The 7,037-nt window shown below is 34.3% G+C and overlaps 1 long non-coding RNA gene across 1 annotated transcript; it reads left to right on the top strand.

The window, feature by feature from the left end:
* Window positions 1-311: 311 nt before the first annotated feature.
* Window positions 312-3,684, top strand: LOC107796638 (uncharacterized). The gene is made up of 2 exons (XR_001650447.2): window positions 312-739; window positions 3,019-3,684. It is a non-coding gene; the product is annotated as an uncharacterized LOC107796638 (long non-coding RNA).
* Window positions 3,685-7,037: the final 3,353 nt, after the last annotated feature.

Genomic DNA, 7,037 nt, shown 5'->3' with positions numbered 1-7,037 from the left:
TTTAAGGTCAATTAGTATATTTATATTTATAGTATTTTAATTTTACCATGACTTTAGCCTATTTTTTCTACTTTTTACTTTATTATAATATTTGAAAATACAAAAAAAAAGCTTTATATTATGATACAGTTTTACTTTAATTAATTTTACATCTAATAGTATATTTTTAAATTATTTAAAGGAAAGGAATTAAGTTTTCTTTATTGTTGGATTTGGCCCAATTCGGATTTTTCAGACCCATATCCTATCTACCAACAATATAAAAATATAATAAAAAACAAAAAAAGCCTAATCTCTAACCTAGTAAGACCCCCACCCCTTCCCCTACAAAAATTCCTTCAGCCAAACCCCATCTCTAGAGGGCCGCTCACTCTAACCCCATATTCTTAGGTCTACCACCCCTCCCTTTTTCCTCAAGACCAAGCTCTCATCTCTCCCCTCATTCCAAAAAGACGCGCACACACAAAGATGGAGGGAACGAAATTTGGATAGAAACTTTAGGTTCTTTAGGTTTCTATCTTTTCTAAGTTTGGTTAAAAATTTCAGAATTTCAAAAAAATACAAAAACGAAAAAAAAAATATTCTTTCATGTTTCTTCTGCTGGATCGTCGTTCGAGGTCCAAGTTCGTGGGGTTTCCCGATTCGCCTCACTACTGTCTTCTTCTTTCAGATTTTCACCTTTTGTGAAGTTGTTTCAGAAGCTCTATTTTTCATATATTAATGAAAGCTTGGTTAACAGGTTCGTTTCTTGATTTTCTCTTGTCTATTTAAGTTTATTTAATTTGAATATTATTCCACGACATGTCCTGTTTTAGTTATGTGATTAAATGTTATAATCTTGAATCTGTTTCGTTTAGATACGTTGGTTGCAATTCTTTAATTAACCTTAAGAGTTTACTGCTTTGAACTCTTCATAAGACATGTAATCTATTTATGTTAAATTTAAGTGTTAGTGGAGTAACTTGTGAGGCTAATATGAATTTCATGTACTAGTGGAAGAGAGTTTAAGAAAAGATTGAAGCGATAAGAATTTATTTTCCTTGTCTTCATTTAGTTTAGTATTCTGTGATCTTTCTAATTACCTAAACATTTAGTTCATTGAATGGTTTGAATGCATATTTAATCGATTGTTTATTTCTGTTTTGTTTGTTTTTGTTGCATTCATCACTGTTTCTCTGTGGCGGAAGGGTCCTGTGGTTGTGGGTTCAAAATTAGATTTAGGGTTTGATTAATATTGAGAAGGAATCTGAGTTTAAAAAAGGTATTGCCACCCTCGTTTTTATCTTTCTTTTAATTTCTCAGGTCACTAGGAGCATGCTAGGCCCGTTGATATTATATAGCTGCCCTTTTTTATTAGTCCATAAATAATTTTATAATATTCATAAACATATTAGTAGCTTCAGAAACATTCTTAGTTAACCAGATTATTGTGATTATGTATACATTCGCGTGACATAATAACGATTTTCAAAATTAAATCTAGGGTATGCATTCACACAACTTTGGGAAAAACAATCTTACTAGTAATTATAAAGTGTTATTAACTGTGTACACGTACCCGTGACATGATTCTGGACACACCAAACAAAAGAGTACACGTACATATGACTTGTTTCAAGATAATTTCATAATTACGAACAATCAAGCAATTAAAAGCAGTAAGAAGGTCAAATGTACATTGGTTCTAAAAGTGAGTAATTAAACAATTTAATCAAGTCATGTATGATTAAAGCGACTGGGCTAAAATAACGAAACTCGAGAGTGCCTAACATCTTCTCCCGGGTTAACGCAATTCCTTACCCAGTCATCTAGTTTCGCAGACTTTAAACAGAGTCAAATTTCTTCGATTTGAAATTAAAATAAACTGGTGACTTGGGACACCATAAATTATCCTAAGTGGAGACTCTAAAATTGAATAAAATAATTCTATTTCGATTAGTGTCACTTAAATTTGAAAAACTCCCTATCCCTCAGGAAAAAGGAGGTGTGATAGTCTTCCTATTTTCTTTGGCAACCATACTGCAAGCCTGACACCTTTATTTGAATTGGCTATCTGTTTGAACCATTTACCTCTCTTGAGTACTTGGTACATTTATAAGCTTGTTAAAAGCTAAATGAGGTATGGTTGGGGTTTTTAAGTGGAACTATAGAAAAGCAGAAAGGTGCAGTGTTTGAAAAAAATTGGGAGAGCTACTGGTAGGGAATTGAAAAAAGACAAAAAAATGGTGTTTGTATATATTATAAAAAAAATTATTCCTTGATAGTGGTAAATCTTGTTTTGTCTATGCTTAAAGAAATTGGGAGCTTGGTGTTAACATGATGTGAAGGTTGAGGATTGGTTTAACATAAGTGTGGAGGTAGAATTTGTGAAATTGTATGTATTAAAGTTCTCAGGGAGGTGTAGCCACTATTATCCAAATTGTATCCTACTCGTCCCGCAGCCTACATTGCAACTAAAATTAAGTCCTATTTGTTCTTTGACTGAATGAGCTCAATTAGTAGAGTATCATACTGCGGGCAAGCCTATGGTACGTTTTTTGTGGCACATGGATTTTGATTCTAAGAGTGAGTGAATTCTTTCTATCTTTAGTTCCTATTTGTTCGTGAATTTTATTTTGTGTGGAACTACTCTCTATATTTTGTTAGTGCGAGGGCACATGACTTGCGAAGGAAAGGTAATGACATTGACCTTTGCGTTAAAGTAGGTAAGCAGGTTGTGAAAAAATACGTGGTGCTTTTGAGTCAAGTTTTGAGACTAGGATGTTATGATAGGGTGCTTATTCTTCTTTAAAAATTCTTAGCATGATCTGGCAGGGAAGTTGTTTGATGAAAAGGTCATCCCTATGTGAAGTGTAGTGTGATTGATCAAGGAAGAGCAATGGTATAAGTGTGGGGTATTGATGATAGGCTGAAAATCCATATTTTAGCCGTAGTATTGCACTCTAATTACTGTAGTTTATATGTGTTTGAGCTTAAATGATAGTGAACTACAATTATTATGTGTTTTATGCCTTGCAGGAAGTGATTTTGAGTAAAAAAAGTTAATTTGGATCTAAATAGAACAAGTTATAGCTTTGAAGTATAAGTAGAAGCCCAAGAAATTAAGACGGAATCACATTCGGGGGTCGAGGATTAAGTCCGAATGTCAAAAAGTGGATAAAACGATTTACTCTGAGAAAACAACACTGTTGTGCTGCATGGGGCACCACAATAGCGTGGCATGACTATGTAAACATGGTTGCCTGACAGAATTCAGCTCTCTGAACATCCTCATAAGCGCGTCACATGGCACAGTGCGCCTGTATAAATTTCTCAGAGTTATTTCCTATTTCGGCTAGGAAAAGGGAGTTTCGTTTGGGCCCGTTCCTACAGAGTACAAATATAACAAAAATATATTTTTGAAGGGACTTTTGACCTACGAAAATTTGAGAAGCAACTAAGGCAAGAAGACACAAGAATTCATGAAGATTTCAACCAACGATCGGTGCAATACGGGAGTTTGTGTCGAATCATTATCATTGATGTTTTCTTTGTTTTTAAACCTTATTGAGATGACTTTTTCTATTACTATGGAGTAATTTCCATTAGGGTCTTGATAGATACGGTATTTTGATAAATTGATTAGGGATTCGATTCTTGATAATTGTTGGAATTAATTGATGGAGTTTTAATTTGTATTATGAATTTATTTCTTATTTTGCTTAATCGAAAGAGGAGCTTGATATTGAATGTCTTTACATCTTATGCTCTAGTTTAAATTTGTGATTCGATTAGGTAATCGAAAGAGCCCCTTGAATTGTTAATCGAACTAGAAATAAGGAAATATTCGTGATAAGTTACCCTTTAGACCATAACCATCATTTTATTCGTTACAATTGTTTATCGTGATTCAATTAGATTAATTACTGAAATTAACATTTAATCAAAAGGGGAGCATTAACTTCAAGTGTAATATATTATCTGTTAAATTCAAGAGAATCAACAGTATTATAGAGCGAACTAACTCAAGAATTGGATCCCGAGTCAATTATCTTATACCTATCTAGTCAATTACCATTATTTCTCTCATTGATATCTCTTTGTTGCTCATCTGCTATCTTTTATAATCAATTGTTAAATTTTTAGTAGTTAGTCAGAGTTGCTAATCATCAAATCAAGTATTTATTTTCGTGGATAGTAATCAACTGAAGATTATTCGAATATTGTTTAAATCTAATCCCTGTGAATACGATAATTAAACTATATTATCTTTGACTAGCGACCAATAACTTTGTGTTTTGTTTTGTGCTCATCAAATTTTGTGTTGTGTTTTTTTTTAATTTCTTGGCCCCAAAAATTATACATCCGCGTTGCGGGGTGATTTAGCTCCAAATTAACTTTTTAACACAAAATCACTTCCTGCAATACATAAACACTTAATAAGAGTAATTCACTATCATTTAAGCTCAAACACACATAAAAATAGTAATTATAGTGCAATACTACGGCTAAAATACGGGCTTCTAGCCTACCATTAAGAAGTGCCTATCGAGTGTTCAGTCCATTTGGGTGTCAAAACATGCATCTATGAACAGATGTAATGCCTCATTGCTTGAAGATATATTGAAGATGTAGTCATTGAGTTGTTCAAGCCACCTTTGCCTCAAATTCAGCTCTCATTGGTTGAAGATATATTGTAGACTCGTATAGTCCGTGAATATATACATGTGCACTCCATACAAGTAATGACGCCTCAATGTGACCACCACTGTCGCAAAATCCAAATCATGAGTCAGATAATTTCTTTCATGATTTTTAAGTTTCCTCGAATCATAAACAACTACCTTACTGTTGTTTATCTGAATAGATCCGAGACTAATTCCAAAAGAATCGTCATGGATTACAAACCTTTCGAATCAACCAGTAATATCAACACGGTCAATCCGGTCTTCAATCGTTGAAAACTTTTCACACAAACATCGGACTATTTGAATTTAGCCACCTTTGAGTCAACTTGGTTAACATGGAGGCAAGAGAAGAAAATCTCACTATAAACCTTTTGTGATAACCGGCCAAACTCAAGAAACTTTGAGGTATTGCCCAAATCTTTGTGGCTTCTATATTTTGACCCTTCACTTGAAACCACATGACCCAATAAAGCTACGGATTTGAGCCAAAATTTACACTTCGAAAACTACACGTATAACTCGTTCTCTTGGAGCGTCCATAAGATCCCCCGGAGGTGATTGATATGATCTTCCTGACTCCGAGAATATATAAGGATGTCATCAATAAACACTATGACGAACATGTCCAAGAAAGGTTTCAAAAACCAATTCATAAGATCCATAAAGGTTGTTGGGGCATTTATTAACCCGAAAGACATCACCATAAACTCAAAGTGAACGAGTTTTAAAAGCCACCTTCGGAATGTCCTTTTATTCTCTTATTTTTAATTGATGGTTGATGGTAGGTTAAATTACGTGTTTTAGTCGCTTATTACATTCTAATTTACTACACATTAATTGTGTTTGAGCTTTAATCATTAGTGTTTTGTACTTATTATGTGTTTTATGCCTTGTAGGAGTGACTCCGAGTGATGTAGATGTTATAGAGATAATTCGAGCTATTTGGAGCTTTGAAGTCTGATTATAAGCCCAAGGGATTAAGCCGAGATCGTATTTGGGGGTCGAGGACCAAGTCTGGATGTTAAAATGCAAGATTTGAGTCGTACTCTAAGAAATTTGCAGTAGTGCGATGCAGGGTGCGAGGCATAGTGCGAGGCAGCAGTGTATTTTTTGTTGCTTGTCAAGTTGTTGAGCTTCTTGAAGATCTCCACTAGTGGGGGCATGGTGCGTCGCCCCATGCGGCGCTCCTGTGCAATTTTTACAGGCCAATGTCCTATTTCGTCTAGGAGAAGGTGGTTTCGTTTGGGCCCTACCTTACTTGCTATAAATACATATAAAAATATTATTTTGAGGACCTTTGACATATCTTAGACCTAAGGAAGCTAAGGAGGAAGTGGAGAAGCAAAAGCACAAGGATTTCATCATTCAATCCTTACTCAAGACATGAGTTTGGATCGCTTATGTTTTCCTTTAACTTAAATATATTTGTGATGAATTGCTCCATATCTATGGAGTAGTTCTCTTTAGGGTTTGATGGATTTTCTGTATTGTTTTTTGTTTGTGAGTATTAACTCTAGTTTTATGTATTGAATCGTTTTGGATGTTTTAATCGTTGCATCTATATTCACTTGTTCATATTATTGAGAGAGGCATAACTTATGATATTTTTGCATTCTATTTTGTTGGTTGAATTCATTAATTCTTCTTAGTAATCAGAAGAGGCTAGTTGAATTGTTTATTAAACCTAGTTAGGAGGATAATCGAGAGAGGTTCTCCTAAACACCAATTCACTACGAATTCTTGCATATCTTCACCTAGCTTAAATTGATTCATCTGGTGAGGTTGAGACTTAATCGAGAGAGGAGCTTCTACTAGATATTTTAACTAATAATCAAGTGAATTCGAGAGACTCACTTGAACGTCTAGACATGAATTAAATAGAGTTAGATCCTAAACAATTATCTTGCACATATCCTATCAAAACCCTATTTTCTCCAAATTGTTAACCTTCTTTGCTCATTACTTACGTCGAATGTCATTACCCAATAGTTTAGACTCTTAGTTAATTTTAGTTTTATTCACAAAACTCTCAATTGTTTATCATCATGGATAACAATCTAGCTACAAACTATGATAATACTTTTTAACTCCAATCCATGTGGATATGATATTATGTTGTACTATATTCGACTAGCGAGCATATTAAAGTGTGTGTTTTGCGCTCGTCAGTGATACCCTGATACACACCTCATCTAAAAGCCAAGAAGTACATAATACTACATTATTTTATTGGGCCAGTCAGATTCGTTCCTCCACCCATGGAGCATAACCGAAAACCTGATGCCAAATTAGGGGTTCAATCATAAGTTCAAAGTGGAGACAGAAAGTTATCCGCATTGTGCCGCGACGTTAAATCAAGCACTTGTTGGG

This window comes from Nicotiana tabacum, chromosome 3 (assembly GCF_000715075.1).
Source record: "Nicotiana tabacum cultivar K326 chromosome 3, ASM71507v2, whole genome shotgun sequence".
Classification (NCBI taxonomy): domain Eukaryota; kingdom Viridiplantae; phylum Streptophyta; class Magnoliopsida; order Solanales; family Solanaceae; genus Nicotiana; species Nicotiana tabacum.
The sequence above is the reverse complement of the archived record's forward strand: the minus strand, read 5'-3'. Positions and strand labels throughout refer to the sequence as shown.